Below are 21,460 nucleotides of genomic sequence, written 5' to 3'. Positions count from 1 at the left end.
ACCTGCAAAAAGAGATCTGAGAACCTCTGGAGATATTAAGTTTAAGCTTAATAGTGAGTCATTAATAAATAAGATGCAGCACAATTATCAATATGAAGCACATTTAATAATTAATGCCTTGCAAACAAAAGAGAAATGAAATACTAGGTGGAATTAGGCAGAGGCTATATTCAGTTCCCCTTGAAGAGCCTGCTTTGAAGGGGAAGTCACAAACTGTTTAAAATTATGGAAGAACCATTTCCCCAAATCCCCCATGGACAGCCACTTTGCAATTGCTATTCTGAACACTAGCCTACCTCTGGGATCACAAGTGTTCTCTGTGCTCCATTCTAAAGGTACAACTTCTCCCGTTTACTCACAACTTTCTCTCTTTCAGTGAAGTACCAAAAGTTCAGGTGTATGTGTGTGATCAATAAAAAAATTAAAGTCCTTAAAATATGCCACCTTATGGCTGTAATTCTTACTATCTTGGATTTTTAGGGTAGTGTTTGTTGACGGTAAGTTCCAAACTCTACTGACAATTCTATTTTTCAGTGGAATAAGATGAGGCAACTAACATTTGTTATTTACCAAGGTAGTTTAATTACCATAGTGGGTATGTCATGGAATTCTCTAAATAAACCTATATGACCACTTTTATTAAGTGCTCTTCATAGACTAGAGGTTTCAAGAAGAAATAATCTAAGACACTTGCCTAAAGTCAACAGTTGTGGATTGTGAGTTCTGAGAAATTCATTTCTGGTCTTCTGAGGCCTAAGAACATCATCCTTGGACACCCAAATGACTATATCTAAAGTAATACATTTATTTAAATGTCATTTTTAAATCAATTGCTCACAACATTTGACAGTTATGCTGTCAGTAGTCTGGAGACCAAGGACAGTAAGTTATAATTCAGAAAGGCTTAGCTACTCTCTGGCACTGCTGGCCAATCAAGTCTTTCATCATTGCTCATGAGCCTGGCTTTTTCATCAGCCTGTGACTTCTGCAGGAGCCACTCAGCTCTATTGAGAGGTTGACTGACAATGTCTTCCCAATGTTGTCACCTAGCAGGAGCCGTTGTAACCTGCAGCATGGTATGTGTTGGCCTTAGACTAGAATACAACAAAAGTGTACCTCAGGATAGATGTTGAGTTTCTCAGCTCTCATGTGTGTGTGGATGCTTTAATCCCTTGATCTTCTAGGTAACCAGCCATTTACTACACCAAAATCTCCTTAGAATGAAGTGTTCAGGTAATTCTGAGCCACCTTTCCCATCCATGCTTCCAGGGGCAAACTGAACTTTTTCTTTTCTACCAAACATGTTCCGGCTCACTGTGAATACAATAGGAAGTTCATTCATTCTACATTGATTTATGTTTGAATTTCAAGGTCTATTCACAACACTCAATCAATTCCATTTACATTGCCTAACTTTTATAGCCAAATCCTACTAAAACTACACTGTAAGATAACATTAATAAAAAGCAAATCCATTGGAAACTATTTTGCAATAATGAAAGCATTCAGACTTCAAGGTTTGAGGACCCATAGAGTGAGCCCTTTTTTTAAAAAATAAACTCTCAGTAAGTACTGGAGACTAGAAATGTGGCAGTTTGAGTCATGTAGGATTCTTAAAATCTAGATTATAGGTTGATTGAATACAAGTACATCAATGGAATGTTTTTTCTTTCTTTTTTTGCTTCCATTTATTCTCTGACAATGCCATGCATGCAAATAATGAATCAGTTATATTCATACCATAATCTCCCTCCCACTTCCCATACCCAGCACATTACATGATCATCACTCTTTCATATCCTCTCTATTACTTTTATAATCCATTGAGTCCAGTTGGTGCTGCCCCCTGGAATGTTAATAAATCTAGGCCTCATCTTGTGATGGTAACCACAGATGCAGAGTCTATAAATGTGGTGGTTATGTCATGTCACAACATACCTTCCAGTCCTCCTCCTGTTACATTCTTTTCTTGTTTGTTTGACAAGGTTTCTATGTGTAGCCTTGGCTGTCCTGGAACTCACTCTGTAAACCAGGGTGGCCTCAAACTCAGAGATCCCCCTGCCTTTGCCTCCCAAGTGCTGGGATTAAAACCAGTGATCAACTGCTGTTTTGATCTTTGTGTTCCCTCTTCAATTATATTCCTTGAGCCTTAGGAAGGAGTTGGTATAGGTGACTCATTTGTAGCTGAGCACTCAATAGTAACTTACTTTCAGTACTCCCACCAGTTAGAAATCTCTGCATTAATTAGTGACCACTATAGAGAAACGTTTCTCTGCCCAAGGTTGAGGGAAGCACTAACTGATGCAAATAAATGTAAATACTCAAAATACAGTTTAGTATCATGTCTATTTAGCAAAACAACAGTAGCATATTTCTCCTTTAGGGCCTATAACATGTCAGGCTACAAATGTTTAACTAAGTTTAAAGTACCAGCCTTCTATGGAATTCCTTCTGTGGAGCAGCCCCTGAATCTGAACCAAAAGCAGGTGGTTACCCCCATAACATTTGTACCACTGGTACACCAGTGGACACATCTTTCCTGTCAGGTCCAGCATCATGGCACTCAGGGTTCACTGCTAGTAGTACCATTGATTTGTTTTTCCCCTTCAGCAGCCTGCCACAGCACTTTCTGACACCATGAAAACTAACAATCAAACATAACTTTAAGCTAAAGATAAATAGGTGAGCACTGCTGTAGGTTTTATCAGCCTAATACATTTTAATGCTTAAGTACAAATATGTAGACACAATGTTTTATCATGAATGATTTTCTCTACATATTGTTCAAATACAAGGAAGTCTTAGAGCCTAGAAATGCCCCCTCTCAAAGGCCAGACAATTGGTACCATCCACTCCAATCAAAAAGACGACAAACAGTGTCATCTCTGGTGATATGAACTCAGTATAGAGAGTCTACTGCTCAAAATGAAACTAAGCTTGTATCCCTTCTATTTGTGTTCTTTTATCAGAATAGCCATAGAATACCATATTCAGTCTTTTTCAGGAAATTCTGTGGTATCTGTGCTAGCCCTAGTCATCTCTCAGGGTTCAATTCCACTAAATTCTATAAAGTGTACAGATGCATCCCTAACAATAATATGTACATTTCAGTCCTTATATCCACAGACAAGGGAAGTCTCTACCTCTCATCATGGAAACTTCTCTTTGCAACAGAAGGAGACCACTACAGAAAAACTCAGTGAATCAAATTGTGGAGTTGTGGAACTCAGTCCCTGTTGATATATCTACAAAACATTCCCATATTTAAGGCTTGGCGAGCATGCAGAAGATAGAGCAGAAAGGTTGTAAGAGTCTGGAGATCAGGAAGTTTGCTGTGAAATTGTTTCCTAGTAGTATCAGAAGCTACACTCATGACATCTCGCCAACATGACTGCCCAAATGCTAGCTGAACGAGGAAGATATCCACAGACATGCCAAAGAGGATGGGGGAAAACCAACAAGGTCTCCACTCTACACAAAGAACTATCAGCAAATGAAGAAAGTCGGGAGCTGGAGAGGTGGTCTTCTCCAGGGAAGAGCACTCCAACTCATTGTCTAGTATGGTCATCCCTGAAAATATAAATACGTAATACATTATAAGGGCTGAAAGGTTATATTTAGGAACATGTATGTATATACGTATATTCATGTAATAACATTAATAAAAGAGGCCATGAATTTACAGGAGGGTGGAGAGGGTGTGCAGGAAGATTTAGAGGGACGAAAGAGAAAGAAAAATGTTGCAACTGTATTAATCTCAAAAAGGTAGAATTCGCATCTAAAAATGTGTGCCTATAATGCAAAAGCAGACCTATGACACAAGCATGCTTGTTACGGTCTAAGGTAAGGCAATAAGCTCATATCACAGTCCCTTCTCTTACACGTGACTCTGTGCTTCATAAATGCAGCAGTGTCTCCTCCCCACACGGCTCTTCTGGAACAAGGGACTGGAAGCCTACTGCTCTCAATAAATGCTCGTGGGCTGACTACTAGGACAACACTAAATCATTCTCTGGTTTTATGTGTGTGTCCTGCTTCTACAGTGATGCATGACCATTCCCTTAGATGCATTTTGTAGCCTTATAACTGAGCTATGGTGCTTCTTCTGGTCCTAGCAGGCAAATAGTCTCCATTTCCTACGGATCGATCCAAAAATGCTACATTTCTTTAAAACCTGTCCTTAATTGCCACCTTGTCCAGGAAGTCCCTCTGAAACTGTTGTCTCTCCATACCTGTCATTTCAGTGACAAAAATATGTCTTAAAATTAAAGTCGCACAGTGTTCTTCTGTGTTCTATGGCAGATGTCTTATCTCTGCAATAAGTTAGGATCCCTTCAGGGAAGTGAAGCCAACAAACAGCTCCTGCCTTTGTATCGTTCATAATTTATCACCTCTTCAGTCCTCAATTATCTGGATTATCATGTGCATTATAGCTACCCCTAACTGCTTTTTCTTTTTAAGATTTAAACATACAGAGAGTCTATAACTAGACTTTCTTAATATGTGCCAGTCATTTCCCCTTTTAAAAAGACTTATTTTTATGCTCAGGAGTGTTTGTCTGTATGCATGTATACCCCTGGTGTTTGTGAAGTCCAGAAAAGGGTGTCAGACGCCCTGGAACAGGGTGGTGCTGGGAACTGAACCTAAGTGCTCTCTCTGCAGGAGCAGTACATACCCCTAATCACTAAACTATCTCTCCAGTCCCCATTCTCCTAACTTTACAATAAAATGTTTTAAGAGGTTCTCAATGCCTGAGGACTTCTGAGTATATTTTTAAACTTTTCTTCCTAGGTTTTCCTAATTCACATTTGGCCACAGTTCTCTTTTCTAAAATCTAAGGAGCCAGACAGTATGCTATGTCTGTCTGTCTTTTTCCAGAGTGGCAAACGTATTTAGATCAACTTCCTCCTTCTGAGAGAACAACAGTAAAAGTCTCCACGTGGACTCTCTGCTACATCCTCCTGCTCCATAGACATATGCACTAACATATGTGATGATATATTATTTATGATCTATTAAAGCTTGCCTAAGGATTCAGAAAGCAAAGTCAGCCACAAGTCGTAGAAGTCAGGCACTGGTGGCACACACCTTTAATCCCAGGACTCAGGAGAGAAAGGCAGATGGATCTCTCTGAGTTCAAGGCCACCCCAGGGCTATGTGACATTGAATCACCTGCTACTTTGCTTTTCTGATTTTCAGATTGAAGCTTGAACCCAAATATCACTCTCTGGGTCTTTCCTTTTTCGTGCTACAGATGTATGCTGACGTACATGCTGACGTATGCAATGACGTAAGCAGGTTCTGTAAGTCCTACCCAGAAGGAGCTGTCTCTTGAGACCTCAGAGCGACAGAACATCAAGCTGCCTTTTACATCTAGAAATCATTCTAACAACTATAATTTCTTTTTAAAATTTGCAGTGTAGATAAAAGCATAAACAATTTTGCTCTTCCAAAAACAATTAAAATTGAAATGTAACTAAGGAGTTGTTTTTCTTGTTTTATCTTAAAGAGATTATAAGATTGCAAACATATTTAATATAAAGCAAAGGAAGAAAATTTGAGTATTCAGGGATGGTGCTGACCATAAGCTTTTAAAAGCAGCATTAGAACTTATTAAAGGAAGGTTTTTAGGGCTAGGGAGATGGTTCAGTCAACATCATAGTAAAGGAGGACCTGCATTTGATTCCCAGAACCCAAGTCATACAGTCCTGTGATAACATGTGCTTGTGACCCCAGAGTTGGGAAGGCAGAGATGGATAGATTCATGAGGCTCACTTGCCACCCTGGCCAGCCCCAGTTAGTAAGTTTCAGGCCCCTGAGAGACCCTGTCTAGCACACAGCCCCTATAGTTAAAGCACTCAAGACTGACCTTTGACCTCCACATTTACCTGTTTACACACACACACACACACACACACACACACACACACACACACTGGTGCTCATGTGAGCACCACCACCACCATCCACACACACATGCAAACGCATGCAGACAGGAAGAAAATGTAGCAGTAAAGACTTAAGTATAGGCATTAGAGGAGACATCCAAGCATGGGCTTTTCAAAGATGGATGTTGTGTACAAATTTTATTGTGGTTTTATACTGTTACCACCATCTAAGTCAGACACATCACTATTTGGATATGTGTGCATGTGTGATAATCAAATTTTAAATCTAGACAACTCAACTTTTAGTTTATCATGTGAATACCTGAAGACAAGTAAGCTCTGTACAATTTTACCTGTTACCCCTGATTATTGTTCAACAATTGTATCTATCCATCACTATATCAACCGTTTCCCCTTGCAAGCCTCTTGGTTGCAATGGCACTCACTTCAAAGGTACACTAATGTCTTCCTTGAAGTAATTGTTAGCTCCCAATGAGAAAAACTGTGAAGTTGCTTTTTAAAGCATAGAGAAAATAAATAGAAATTTGAAGACTAGAATGCATTGATGAAAATAATAAATATTGTAAACAGTATTATTTCATATCAACTTTATGGCATGTTCAAAGGCTTGTGACATACGCATATATGTATGTATGTGCCTTTTCTGGATGAAACCTCTCACCAGCAGAGCGAGAGGAATTCAATGCAGTCAACAACCTCGGTTTCAGGCCTTTCTTTCTTCCTAGCTGTAACCTATAATTGTCTAGGAGTCTTACCTGAATCCCCATTTATAGTGCAAGACATGTCTCAAGCCCTTTGTGCAATTCTAGTGCCTTTTGGTTTTAGCACCTCAGATTACAACCCTATCTAAGCCACCTCTGTAGCCACCCTTATAGTCATACTCCTTCAAATAAGAGAAAGGGGGGCAGTGTCTTACCAGTATTGTGATATGTAGCATGAGAGCCACCTAAACAGTATGCATAGCTAATGTTAGACTTAACAATGATCCCCCATTGAGAAGCCCAGACCCACTTTGATATGTCTTTTCCTTCCCTGGATGTCTCTCTTCTACCTCTCAAAAAGTTAATACCAAAAAGCTCTTTTTAAGGGGGGCAGGGTTGGAGACAGGGTTTCTCTGGGGTTTTGGAGGCTGTCCTGGAACTAGCTCTTGTAGACCAAGCTGGTCTCGAACTCATAGAGATCTGCCTGCCTCTGCCTCCTTAGTGCTTGGATTAAAGGCGTGCAACACTACCACCTGGCCCAAAAAGCTCTTTTAATAAACCCAGACTCTGCTGAGCTCACACCCTGCTCTCAAGTGTGCATTGTCCCTTCCCCCATAATCTTCACATTTTAATAAACTCCAAATCTGCTTCTTAGTCATCCTAAAATTCCTTTCTCCATCAGAGCCAGGAAAACTGAGTAGAGGTCTCTGAAAAGAGCTTCCAGTGTCAGTACGGAGCACGTCTCTTCCCTTCCTGATGCTGATAAGGTCATCTTGTATGTTCGTGCCTGCCTCTGTGTTCCTGGACACCGATGTTTCTTGGTGCCCACAACTACTCTGCAATGATCTGTTTTTTCTTCTGTCTTTCCGACAGTTCTCAACCATGCCTGAACTAGGTATCATGGCCCCTGCATTATGGCTTCAGATGCATTCTGTACGAGGGGAAGGGCTGCATTCACAACCAGCTTCCTTGCCCGCAGGGAACAGCCTGCGATAGCCCGCTGCTCGCAGGCTTACTTCCTTGTCTCCTCTCCCATCGCTCTTCTCAGCTGTCTGCTCACTCAGTGGTCCAGTCATGCAGGACTTCTCCTTTCTCACGTAGGCTGTAGTTTTCCACCTTGGGTCTGCCAGGGTCATTCCAATTAAAACACATTCCATTTGGTATGCAGTGAAAATCAAGGTCAGGCTTAAATGCTGCTACCTCTGTGCTCCCTAAGCTCTTTGATCATAACACTAATATAGCACGAATTCCATTGTGTCCTAGCCAGTGATCTATCTTTCCCACCACACTGAACCCTCTAATGAGCAGGAGCCCTCTGGTTTGTCTTTGTACCTTCAGAGAGGTTAAGTGATTGGCTTAAGATCAAAACACTGGCAAAAAAAGAAAGGGAAAAGAAAAACACAGACCAACCCTTCCGTTCTGCCTCCAAGTCCAGTGTGCTGAAAATATTTCTTCTAAACTTCTTTCTGTTTTGACAGAGCTCAAGAACATTTTACTAATATTAACAATGGCAGTGGATATATGCATGCGTTTTTATTGCATCTTTTTAATAAAATGTCTGCCTCAAAAACCTCAGGGGAAAAGTAATGTATAGGTAATTGGTAAAGTGTGAGGTTCCTTTCAGGGATAACCCTCAGTAGAAACCTGCGTACAAACTTCGGAGATATCGTCTCCCGTGGCCATATAGCTTTATTTGCTGACGCTCTCTACTCCTAAATAGGATTCTGGAGCACAAGATGAAGGCTAATGACAGTCGACTAAGTTTCCTGGATATCCCTCTATGTAAAGAAAAATGTCTTTGAAACATGGTTATATGAGAACCTGTTCTGGAGGGGAAACTGCCCGTTAAACAGTCAAGAAAGCCAGCAGCAATCAGTCAATGCCTGGTCTACTTCCTGGGCTGCACCTTCAGACCTCCTGCAGATTTGCTGACAGCGGTTCAAGTGCTCACCAGAGGGATTGGAGGGCAGGAGGGGAGAGGGGCTTACTTTAAGGAGGTCAAGCGACTTGGAATACACGCAGTGGCCTGAGCACAGGTCCAGGAGTCTGAGGCTTTCAGAACTGTAATCCTAGCTCAGACACTGATCCCTCCTGCTCCCAGGGATAAATTACTCAACCTTTCTGCCTTGCTTTCCAGATCTTTCTAAATAGGGGTAATAATCTTGACCTCGGAAGGCTGGTATATGAATTAAACATCTTAAAATCCAGCAGAACTAAGCAGACCCAGTAACTCTCTCGATGCGGGGTAACAAGAACTATTTCTGTGTAAGAGGTGAAAATATCTGATTCTAGCCGCCTCCAAAGGAAGGCAAACTCATAACTGAAAGAAGCAGGAAAGCTAGGAACAAAAACAAGCAAGCCATCAAAAACTTTTACTTCACCCCAAACCATCACGCCTGACTGGTTCATTCTCTCTATAATGAGCTGAGTTTGGCCCTTAACAAGCTTTGGGAGAATGGCTGCCTTTCTGGGCACTGGGCTACAGACTGAGTCTCAGTGTATTTTCAGTGTCTTGTAATAGTTTATGGACATATTTAGTTGGAGAAAGATTCAATTCTGATCACTAATAAGAGAGAAAACTTTTTAATATCTTGAAGTTTTGTTGAAAGTACCATTTATAGCTATACAGAGTAAGATTATTATCTTAGCAATACAATTTAACACATAAAAACCAAATGGCTTTCAGAGTAAGTGAGGGATGTATGCTAGGCGATTGCACGTAATTCCAAATCCACACTAGTGAAGCCTGACTTTCCCACGGGGGGGGGGGGAAACAGCATTCTGGGAATGGCTGGCTCCAAAGCCAGCATGACATCTTTCTTTCATGCTGGTTTGCTTTCCTAAGCATTACCTCTCTCATTTGGGTCCCCTCCCCTCAACTAACAGCAGAGCATAACACACAGTACATTTGTCCTTCATGTAGAGGATCTTGGGGTCTCAGGCATACTAGTCTAGTACTCCACCATTGAGATATGTTCCTGTGAGTTTGTCCTTGAATGAGTTATCCACTGTTATGCCATAACTTAACCTCAAAATGTAAAGACAACATAAGGTTTGTTATTTCATAGCTTCTCTTGGTCAGGAATCAGGGTGGAGCATGACTGAGTTCCCTGAACTTCGACCACTCAAAATCATGATACAATCAAGAGAGTTGTAGCCAAGCTTAGAGGGCAAGGGGCTGCTTCCCAGATGACCTGGAACACAGTTGGCAGCAGGTTATCCACAATCACAGGGAGTGGATTACATCAGAATACCAAAAGATGGGGATCACTGAAGCCACCTGAGGGTACCATACTACAGATTTCTGCATACTACATACTGTATCTAACTTCCTTTCAACAGTATTCATATTCTGGGGGGATTTTTCTGATTAGCATAAGATTTACTTGTAAAACACTGTTGTAAGAATGTAAAGTCACCTCTATTCGTATCATAGTGAATGCTTAAATGACAGCAAAGGAGTCAGTAAGAACACGCAAAGAACCATGGAAGTTGTACCAACTGTGTCCTGAAGGCGGTCAACAAGGAAGGATGGCAGGGATATGTGAAGGCTTAGAGGGCCTTACATGTGACAATCGTATCAACTCATCTCACAGTTCATTCAGATGGAATTTCAAAAAACAAATCACTGGTGGGGCAGGGAAGTTTAACAGACTGAGAACAGAGCTCCCTGTTGGAGAATTTATCCAGAATGCATGATACCCTGGGATCTATCCCCAGAAGCACTCTCTCAAGTTTATGCTGTGTGAATACATATGTTTCTGAAAACAAGGCCTGCATTCCTTGTGTGTGTCCATGGGAAAATTAAGCAAATAACTTTGAATGGACACTGTGGTCAAAATGAGCTATCCCATCAGATTTTAAAACATTTTAAGTCTGATTTTGAAAAGGAAAAGTCACTGTTGAAACATTTTCCTACTCTGTCCTTGTAATATATTCATCTGTGTAGCATGCACATTTGCTATCATGTGAAGCCTGTGGAGAGTTTGGGATCAATGAAATATGTTAGCTTCTTTACGGAAATGTCTCATGCTACGCAGCCTTCACAGCGACAATATTGTAGCTTACAGACCCCCTCATTGCAGTAATCACTTAACTTTTAAAGATAATCCTGACCCCAGAGTGCCATGCAGCTTTCCCTCAGATGTTGTTGAACATGTAGTCATTAAAAGTACTTATACACATATTGTGTGTATGTGTGTGAGTGTCTGTGGGTATGAGTGTGTGCATATGAGGGTGTGCATATAAGGGTGTGTGTGTGTGTGTGTGTGTGTGTGTGTGTGTATGTGGTGTGCCCTTATGCAGCTACAGAGGCCAGAAGAGGATGTGAGGTGTCTGCCTCAGTCATTCTCCATTTAATAATTTGAGATAGGATCTTTCGCTGAACCTGCAACTCACAATTTTGCTAGGCTGCAGGAAGACACATCAACCCTACAGCTGCATGCACACATGGCTTTTACATGGCTGCTATGGATCTGAACTCAGGTCCCCATGTTTGAGCAGCAAGAGCTCTTCCCCTCTCTACACTAAGGCTAATGTTTATCAAAGGAGTGTCGTTACGGCAGAAGCTTTTCTCCCATGCGACACTTCTAACACACAGTCTTCCTTGTCCCCGCGTGCTCTGTGATTGCTGTTTCCAAACATGGTTATTTGAGTACCTCCAGGTTAGCAATCTGCCACAAGATGAATTACAAAGGACATATTTCTACTTCTGTGTCATCAGAGAGAAGATGAAGAGAAATAGGAAGTCCATTTTTTTTCTTGCAAACTTTGTGTCTTTGATGAAGTAGTTGCTGACATAGTGGAGAAAAATTCTCTTCCATGAGGGTTTCAAAGCATCATCTCTGCATCTGAAAAGCAGAAAGTCGTTCTGAGTCAATAGTTACATGTCAATGCAGCATGCGCTGAGTTAATTGAGGACACACACATACACACACACAAAGACAGAGACAGAAAGACAGAGACACACAGAGAGAGAGAGAGAGAGAGAGAGAGAGAGAGAGAGAGAGAGAGAGAGAGAGAGAGAGAGAGAACTAACAACTAACCCTTTCTTCTCTTGACTTTCAGTTTTGGAATCAAATTGCAAGTGATCAACCCTGGTGCCTGTGTTCATCTTCCACAGTGTTGTAAGAGAGAGAAGAAGGAAGCACATGTGGGTGCAGTATTGGTTTGCAGGGCTTTCACAAGTGCCACCTCAACCCAGGGATTTAAGCAATAGGGATGTACTGTCTGTCAGTCCCGGAGGGTGGATGCTTGAAGTCTTTCCTAGAGCCTGGAGGGTGCATCTATTCCAGGTCTCTTCCCTAAGACTGTGGGTTATATCCTCCCAGGATTTTCATATTGCCCCTCTGTGCATACTTGTGTTCTAAATTGCCTGTCTCATAAGGATATCACCACACCAGATTAAGTTCCACCTTTATGAACTACTTTAACTCAATTACCTCTGAACCCAAATGCACATTCACCAAAACGGTTATATTCTAAAAAGGAAATGGTGAAGATTTCCATACACAAACTTGGGAAGAATACTGTTCAAACTCCAGAAGACTTCGGCTATGGCTGTCATTTTAAATGTCTTATTTTTGAGTCAGGGTCTCATGTATCCCCAGTTGCTCTCAGACTTTATTTTGTAGCTAAGGATGAGCGTGAGCTTCTGGTCCTCCTGCCTTTGTAATCTATGGGTTGATAGGCATATGCCACCATTGACTGAAGCATTGCAGCTGGAATCCAGGGTTCTGTGCATGCTAGACAAGCGCTCTGCGAACTGAGTTGCATGCCACGCCCCCATAGTATTGCTGTAATCTACAACCAAACAACACAGATGGGATAACTTATAAACAAGTCTGGGAAGACCTGAGTCAATGTGCTGTTAGACTTAGCTGTCTGGTGTTTCCTCCAGAGATGGTTGTCACACCACCAGGTCCTGAAATGACAAAAAGTACAAGAGACACCCGAAATCCTCTTTTGTGAGGGAATTAATCCCATCTATTATGAAAGCATTACAATACATATATAATAATTACTTTCAAGTTTCTAAAGGACTGGGCTGGAAAGAAGAATGTGAATTTTCTAGGGATATCCTAAAATGCAAAACAAAAATGAGTCTATGAAACCAGGGAAATGAGAAATTTGCACTAAATAAAGGAAATGCATTCTTTGAGACTCTGTGTGCCATCCTATAAGACAGACTTTGGATTATGTAAAAATACAAATAATAATATAAAATCTTATGATTGGTAGTAACTGCTTAATGGCCCTTGAACTTTTATTCAGTCTATCTCTCTCCTTGACTATTATCCTGCAGGGCAAGAAGGCACTATCCTCTATTTCCATTGCTTCTGTAGGAGCGAAATGAGATTATGGGCATTCACTATCCAGCACTGTGCTCAGGAATACCACTTACTAATATTGTTACTATTAATTCCTGCAGTTTCCCAATTACTGTAGGATGTTGAGATCATTCCTTCAATTAAAACAGTGGTTAGCAGGCCTTACTCAGAAGAAGCTGGAGGTAGGTTGAGTGGTTGGAGTTTATGTCTTCCTACTCCAACAAAACTAGAGTTGCTATTGCTTGATTGTATCACTCCTCAGATACTTAATTTCATAAGCTACAGTGGTATTCCCTTGTCATGTGTTTGACTAATGTTGAAAAATACCTGTGCAAACACCAACATCAATTTTAATGTAATCTTCAATGTCAAATATCACAAAAAAAGCAGCAGTGAATTATATACTGAGACAGCTACTTAGCATTGAATGTCTTTAAACTTTTATTACATTTTATTTACTCAGTGTGTGTGTGTGTGTGTGTGTATGTGTGTGTGTATGTACAGACAAGCATACCGTGGCACACCCATGGAGTTCAGAGGACAATTTGAATTGGTCCTGTCCTTCCATAATGTGGTTTTGGAGAGCATACTCAAGTTACCAGGCTTGCCAGCAAAAGCCTTCACCCACTGAGATATCTCATCCACTTTTAATGCATTTCTTTAAATGCAAATCCTCTGTGGGTTTATTGGAAGAACCACGAATTAACTCCTTCCTTATGTGAAAAAATAAAGACAATGCATCTTCCATTCACTCATTAATTTCTAAGTCATCAAAACATTCCCCCGCCCAGAGAACCCTGCTAAATAATCAGAGAGTGGTTTCCAATAAGAATGCAAAATTAACAGGCTAGATAGACTTCCATCATTCACTTCCTGGTTTCCTACTGATACACAAATAGACATTTTCTAAAGTATACAAACTATGAGAGATGAGCACAGGCCATTGAAGAATTAGGCAGGTGGGTTTCTAACCACATTTTCAATACAAGGGTCTAGCTTAGGAAGGGTTTCTAAGCTTACAACTGAAGGTCAGCAGATATCCACAGGTGAAAAGGTGGAAAGAAAGTTGTAGAAGAGATAAAAATGAATATGTGATGTTCACAGAAAGAAAGGTCATGGACCAAAGGAAGACCTTAAGAATTCCCCTGGATTCAGAAGAAATGAAGTCTGCTAGACTGTCTCATGAGCCAGTAGAATGCTAACTAATGCTCCAAGTCTTATGCATGAATGCCGAATGTCCTGTGAAACATTTGAAATGGTAGCCAGTGTTAGAAGAGTCTACATATTATTTAAGATGTCTTACTCAACAAATAAATGTAAAACATCATAGCATACTCTATACTGAGATGAAAATTCAAATTTCTCTATGTTGTGCTTCTAAAAGCCAAACTCTTTAGTACCTTTTCTTCGCAGCAAACACACTGCCCAGCACTGAGGAAATGTGGAGTCCTGGACACTCTGCTCTCCTTAAAAAAAAAAAAGAAGGATGTGCTATTTTTCCAATGGAAACGTGAATAAGAATGGACTTGCTTTATTACAGAGAAAAATGGGCTCTCTGTGGTTCTCTGGAGAACATCCCAGACAGAAGCGTGGGAATCACATAGACACTCAAATTTTGTTGACAGACCCAAGTCCGAACTCAGTTTACTGCCCTTCCCCGTGTTTTCAACTTTTTTCTTCACCCCAGTGAACACAGTCCACAGGCATCAGTTCATTTCATGCCAGTGTGCCTTTGTTATCAACCCTCCCTCTATCTCAAATGTCCTTGCCCTTGACACCCAGTGCCCTGTTTCCCGGGTAACCGCCCACACATACTTCAAGACTCATCTCTTTTAAATGTCCCCCATGCCCTTAGTTCACACTTGGTCACTCGTCTCTCCGTGTTCTTGTGTTAACCCTTACCTGCTGTAAATCTGCTACTCGTTTCTGCACATTTCAGAACACATTTCTTTCAGCCTTTGATATGATCCGCTCCCGATGAATGAATGCACGTGAATACATGTGAATGAATGAATGAAAGCTAGTCCAGAGCCTTAAAGCATGAATGCAGAAGTCAGACCTGCCTGTTTCAAACTCTTTCTCAGCTCCTACCAGACATGTGAAATTTTGGAAGTAATCTTCGATTCAATCTCAGTTTTTCAATTATAAAATGGAAATCATAATAATACTATATGAAAAATCAAAATGAAAGTGTAATGAATACTTAATACAGGCACTGGCAGCCCTGGTTTTCCAAAATCGTGTGTGTGTGTGTGTGTGTGTGTGTGTGTGTGTGTATGGTGTGTGTGGGGTGTGTGTGGTTGTGTTTGTACATATATAAAATTCAGTTAACATGATTTCATTAAACATCACCAGTCTTTAAATTCCAATACTACAGTACATTCATTGTAACTCCGCTATGTAAGAAACATCAAAATTGCTTGAAGACTAGGTGTGGCAAAGGCCAGGTGTGGTGGTATACCTCCTTATACAGAGTAAAAATAAAATTCATTTTGGATAAAACTATTGTAAAGAACCTTACATGAAAAAGGCTAAGTTGCCCACGTGGGGGGTAGAGAAGGGTCCCAGCCTTGGGTGTCAGAGTGGAGCAAGGCCTGATCCCCCTCCTGCGACAGAGTCATAGGGCTGCCTGCTTCCTGATCCAGAGTTCCCAGCATGTTGAGCATTCCCCAGGCTAAGTCTCGGTTGTCCTTTCTCCAATCACCCCAAAGCCCCAATTCCTGTTGCTCCCAGCCTCAAGATGGGCTCAAAGGTTTACAGCCTCATGTATGCTGGTGACGGGGTCAGGAAAAGACCCCAGGGACCATAGGGACCATCTTTCCCCACCTTGATGCCCCCTCCCTGTTTCTGACTTCTCTCTCTGTTCCTTTCCCAGGGTCCCCTGCCACAACCCTCCTTAGCCTAGGCTGCTAGGGCTCCAGAGGAAGCTAGGCCAGGAGGGACCTCTAGGGCTTAATTTGCTATCATCTAATTAGCATTTGCTGTGCCTAGGAGCTTTCTGGACTAGAGGAAGCAGCAGGAGCGAGTGAGACAAAACAGAGCTTGATGAAAGCTCTGTTCAGCTCCTCCCTGGTCTGGCAGGACCCCTCCAGGCCTCAGGTCTCACAGTGCAGGGGCAGGAGGTTGGGGAGTGGGTGTGAGGTCTGGATGTTTTGCCAGTTCAAGGTCTTGGGGGAAACGAGTCAGTGAAACACTGTGTATGGTGGTTGCTGATGGGGGACAGGCATGGATTCTGGTCCTAGTCCCCTAGTTTCTCTGGGCTTGGATGTGAGGACACCCCTGCCTGGCAGCAGTGTGGCCTCATGGAACCAGCCTTCAGAGACCTGGCCCAGTCCCTATCCAGATGCTGATACGTCCACGGGCCTGTTTTGGAATTCAGCTCTGGACCCTGACTTGGGCACTGTTTGGAGATAGGGCAGAGCTTGATCTCTTAGAAGAAGGGACCCATACTAGCCCAGTTCTATAGATCCGGGGGCCAGTGTAGATGATATCCTCTGCTTCAAAGAAGGGCTCTGGGGACGGCCACCTACTACCGCGCTCATCCCAGGGATGTTGGAGGAAGGATGAGGCCAGAAAGGCCTCACTGAAGTCCGAGCTGTCAACAACCTGCTCCACTGGAGATCCGCAGATACCGGGACAGTTGATGGACAGTTAAGATCCATTTCTCAGCGAGGAGCATAGCCCCAGGGCCTCCTGTGAACTCAGTAACTCAGCCAGAGTGCCAGCCTGGAAGATGGCCTCCCAGTCAAAGTTGCCTTTGAAGTATTGTAGCTCACCCTGCTCCTCCTGGGTCAGTAGGACCTTGGCTACCCTCTTAGGCCCCAGCCTGCCCTCCCCTGTGCTCCAACCCGACAACTCCCCTGTGGCCTCCTCAAACTCCTGCAACAGGTGCTGGGCCTCCATGTTCATAGTCAAAGGCCCACCCTCAGGAGCTGTGCTGGAGTCCCGTGAGGCTTGTGGGGCAAAAGCCGGTGGATGTGAACTGGCCGCGGCCTCTGCTTCTTGAAGTGGGCCAGCTAAGCTATGCAGGCGCTCTGCATACTGAGGGTCAACGAGACAGAAGTCCTCCTCGCCAGGTTTGTCCTTCTCTTGAAGCTCTCGAGGCGCTTTGACGTAGCTCTTGCTCAGGACAGGTTGTGGCAGATGGACTTCTGCCAGCTGGGATCTTCACGGCGGGAGGAGCAGAAGCAGCTGTTCGTGATCCACCTGTACATGGCTGACAGAGTGATCTTGGCGGTTTTGCTGGCTTGTCTGAAGTTACACAAGAGTGGCCAACGAGTAGGACTGCTTGGGCGCATGTACACCTTTAATCCCAGCACCCAGGAAGCAGAGGCACGGCGATCTCTGTTTGAGGGCCAGCTGGACTACACAGAGAGTTCCAGGACAGCCAGAACTACATAACGAGACCCTGTCTCAAAAAAAAAAAAAAAAAAAAAAGGTCTGAGTCATACCTGATTGCTATCATACAAGTAACAATGTAAACAAGATCTTATCGTCATGGAAGATGGTCACTAACCGCTCAAAGTACCAGTAAGTGAATGTTTTGTTGTCTGTCTTGAAATATTTCCAGGAGATTTTAGTGTGAGATTTCTTAGCCAGGGCCACTTCCTCCAGGATATCTTCAATCCCTCCTTTTCATTTATGTCAACTTTCCTTTCAGTGACTCCTCTGGAACTCATTTTTAGTAACTCGCAAGTGACAACAATGCCCATCTTTAGCTATCTTGCCATCTCTCCAATCAGCATCATGGCTTTTGTTTGGTTTTGTTTGTGTTTGTTTTTGTTTGAGACAGGGTTTCTCTGCATGGCTTTGGAGGCTGTCCTGGAACTGGCTCTGTAGAGCAGGCTGGCTTCGAACTCACAGAGATCCGCCTGCCTCTGCCTCCCGAGTGCTGGGATTAAAGGCATGCACCACCACCGCCCTGCCTGGCTTTGTATTTCTTTACAACTCTTGAAACGACTGCACAATTCCCACTTTCCATTTTGTTAAACATCACACATATTTGCACAGAAAGACACACGGGCAACAACACACTTGAGCAGTTTGCTGTCTGTGAGTTCAGTAATGGATGTGCACTGAATCACTTGCTTGTAGGACGATTTCTGGACTGAAAGTTCATACCTCCTAATCTCAAGCTGTTGTGTTCCCACAACATCAAGCAATTAAAGGGAGAAGCAGGTCACTCCAACCCCATCCAGAGATGCATCTTACACTGCTTCCCTTTCCTTCTCATTTCTCCCATCCTTCCCCTCCAGCCATGTTCTCTCTTTCCCACCTCCTCTCCCTGTTTTATATGTATTTATCCACCACACAGTTACGGAATCTCAACTTGACTGAGGCCGCTGGGATTGTCTTTTCTGACAGCCATCTACCCTGGTTGGTGGTAAGGGGTCCGTAGTGAAGGTTCCCACTCTTCTATGATCTTGGGTTCTTAAGAGCAGAATATCTACAAGAAAAAAAAAAACCTCCCTGTTGGTAGCATTAATTCTCTCTTATAATGTAACTGGATATGCAGTATTTTCATGTTTTCCTCTTATCATGAGAACCGGGAAGAAAACAGATGTTAAACTATCATAACTTTTGGATTGTGATAATGAATCATTCTAGGAAATACCAAAAATTAATGATTGGAATTTTTATGAAAAATACTTATTTTCCCAGACACTGTCTCAAACCCATGACTTTCCAGTAAATTATGTTTAGAGACCGTGGGACAGAGATAATGTGGGCTAGTGTCCCATGGTGGGTTTTCGGGGTGATTCTTTGGAAGCAGATTCCTGGGCCCCATTTTGAATTTATAATATCACGAGCAAGTGTGGGCACAGAAGCAAAAATGGCAGTGAAAATTGCTCTTTTAATGAGTTATCTGGATGTTGCTAATGAGGTCTGACCATCTTCCAGTTCTGAGAAGGAATAACTACAGTGTGGTCTCTTCACATCTCTGTACTCTTTCTTTCTGCCCCAGGCTCAATCAAGCCTTTACCTAGAGTCTGAACTGAAAAAACCAAATAAATAAAAGGTAGACTGTTGTGAGCCACCCCTCCCCCCAGAACTTGGCACTATGTTTTTAAGAAAAGATAACACAAACATTCTGAATATAAGGAGATAGAGTAACCTGAATACTTTTCTTTCTTGTGGCTGAAACAAGGGTAGGTATGGCCAGATGAAAGCAAAAGGTGACTTTTGTAATATCAAAGGTAGTAGAGTGAGCACACCAGCCTGTACCCAAGGAGAGCAATGACTGATGTTTGGGCCACTCTCCCTGCCACAGCCCCACAGTCCCACTTCACATTACTCAAGAAGAACTGCTCTGTCTTCAGAACAATTGGAAGAGGATGATTTGCCCTGTTCTCTAAGCATTTCAGAGCACAACTTCAAATCTATCTTATCTTTTCCAAGGCTCTTTCTAGTAAGTTTTCACAAATCACAAATCTTCTGATCTTCCATGACAACAGAACAAGACAAAATGCTGCCAATAGTCAAGAGTTGTTTCCCTAGGCAACACAGTGCATTTCAGTAATAAGAAAGAAAGAAGTCCTATACAAAATTTAAAAATCAAATTCTCTTTAAATTTTCCCTTCCACTATATTTTCCATGAATATTCCCCCAAAAACGTGTTACTGGAAAACTTAATTCACAGTGAAAACTGTTGTGTAGTAGTACCCAATGGTGGGGACAAGACCACAAATACTCTACTAATAAGTGGATTACTGTTGATTATGATAATGTTTGAGAAAATGAGTTTAATTTCTGAATCTTTTTGTCTCCCTTTTCTCTTTTACCATGGGATAATGCCTTAAGAAGGCCTCCACCAGATGTCAGTTCCTTGATCTTGGTCTTCCTAACCTCCACATTGGTGAGCCAGTCAACTATGTTCAATATAAATTACAGAACACAAGTTCTGTTAAAGTCATTGTTGCATAGCAATTTTTTCTGAATTGAAATATTCCTTCCAGGAAAGTAGGGGAGAGGAGGGGGAAGCACCTCATGAGACTCAGGAACTGAACAAACTTCACATTTCTGGGAAAGCTAAAATCTAAAAGATTCACAGGGCCCTTCTCCAAAGTTATAGAAATGGTAAACAATTACTGAGCAGCTCAGCTGCCTAGAGGAGACTCTTGGGCCTGTTCAGCTGCTTAAAGTTATGCAGAGAGCTCAGAGCTGTAATTTCTGAGTCATTACCTATGTCAGGATGGGCTTTTTGATGATATAACTGCTTTTGAGTCCTCCCTGCTCCTGTAAATAGCCTTTTACCCACCCTCTTGCTAGTATTCCCAGTAAGCTCTTTAGTTCACATTCTTGTAATTGTTCTGTTGGTCTGTGGTAGTTTCCATATCTGGCATGAGTACATGCATGTGTTGTGTCTCCCAGGGAAAAGCTCATATAATGGTAATATATTAAGATTAAGTATTAATTAACATATTAAGTAGCAGATTAAGACACATCCAGGTGTGAATTTTGCAAACAATCTACCCAGTGCCTTTGCCAGATCCCTGATTCCATCTTCCTGGTGGCAGTGGTTAAAAGCACAAATCAGAATATAACTAACATTCATGGCTAAGCTATCTCCATCTACTCATGATATGCCATAAACCAATAAGATGGCAAGACTCTGAAATAGTAACATAAGTAGTATTGTGAATGCAACTTGGACCTGAGATATTTACATAAACTAGTATAGTGAATGCTACTTGGGCTGAGGGTCTTACACATGGAAAGAAATGACCAGATACTACCTGACTTAGTTCCAGTCATCTGAACAAGTAAGCCACATATGCAAATTAAAAAATAAATCAAAAAGATGCTGCACCCAAATGCAACTAATATGGTTCAAAGGTATATGTATAAATCTGCCCTAAATGTATATAACATGTAAGTCATGTATTCAATAATGTATGCCCGTTATGCTTTTTGATTAGTTCATCATCCGCATGTTGTATGAAAACAAACACTTCAGTTTGATAATAATAATAATTAAAAAAATCAGCAAGCTCTTTAGGCATAATTAGAGCTGTCTCATTAGCACATGATACTTTAAAACAGTATGAGTCTACCTTTAAAGCCCAAGCATTATTGAGTGTAGTTTCCAGTTGTGGTTGAAGGAGCTAACATAAATCAGTTCTCTCATTGGTGTTTTAAATGTAGAGAAAGGACGTTTCCATATGGACTAGAGCTGTTTACAAGGCAGAGTTAGCCACCACAGAAAATCACATATCCCTTTCCACTATGGCTCAAGACAACCAAGGCAGAGAAATAACAACAGCCCCTCACAGTACTGGACTTAAAAAAAAACATGATGCTGCCCCACCAATTATGTGTGACCACTCCAGATTCTCTACATCCCCCTAAAGCTTTTGAAACAAGGATGAGCTAATGTCCTGCCCACAGGACTACCTTGTTGGGAATAGTTTCCCAGACACTGTTAAGAGAAGATTCTTTGCTCTCCTCCAGCCGTAAGAGTCAAGGCATTCTGAAATTTTTAGGAGCGGCTCATTTGGTGTCAAACTTCCCAGAACACTCT

General features: G+C 41.9%; 1 pseudogene; it reads right to left on the bottom strand.

Moving 5' to 3' along the window:
• Nucleotides 1-16,082: 16,082 nt before the first annotated feature.
• Nucleotides 16,083-17,237, bottom strand: LOC101833689 (annotated as a pseudogene).
• Nucleotides 17,238-21,460: the final 4,223 nt, after the last annotated feature.

This window comes from Mesocricetus auratus, unplaced genomic scaffold (assembly GCF_017639785.1).
Source record: "Mesocricetus auratus isolate SY011 unplaced genomic scaffold, BCM_Maur_2.0 Super-Scaffold_100011, whole genome shotgun sequence".
Taxonomy (NCBI): domain Eukaryota; kingdom Metazoa; phylum Chordata; class Mammalia; order Rodentia; family Cricetidae; genus Mesocricetus; species Mesocricetus auratus.
This window is presented reverse-complemented; position numbering and strand designations above follow the sequence as displayed.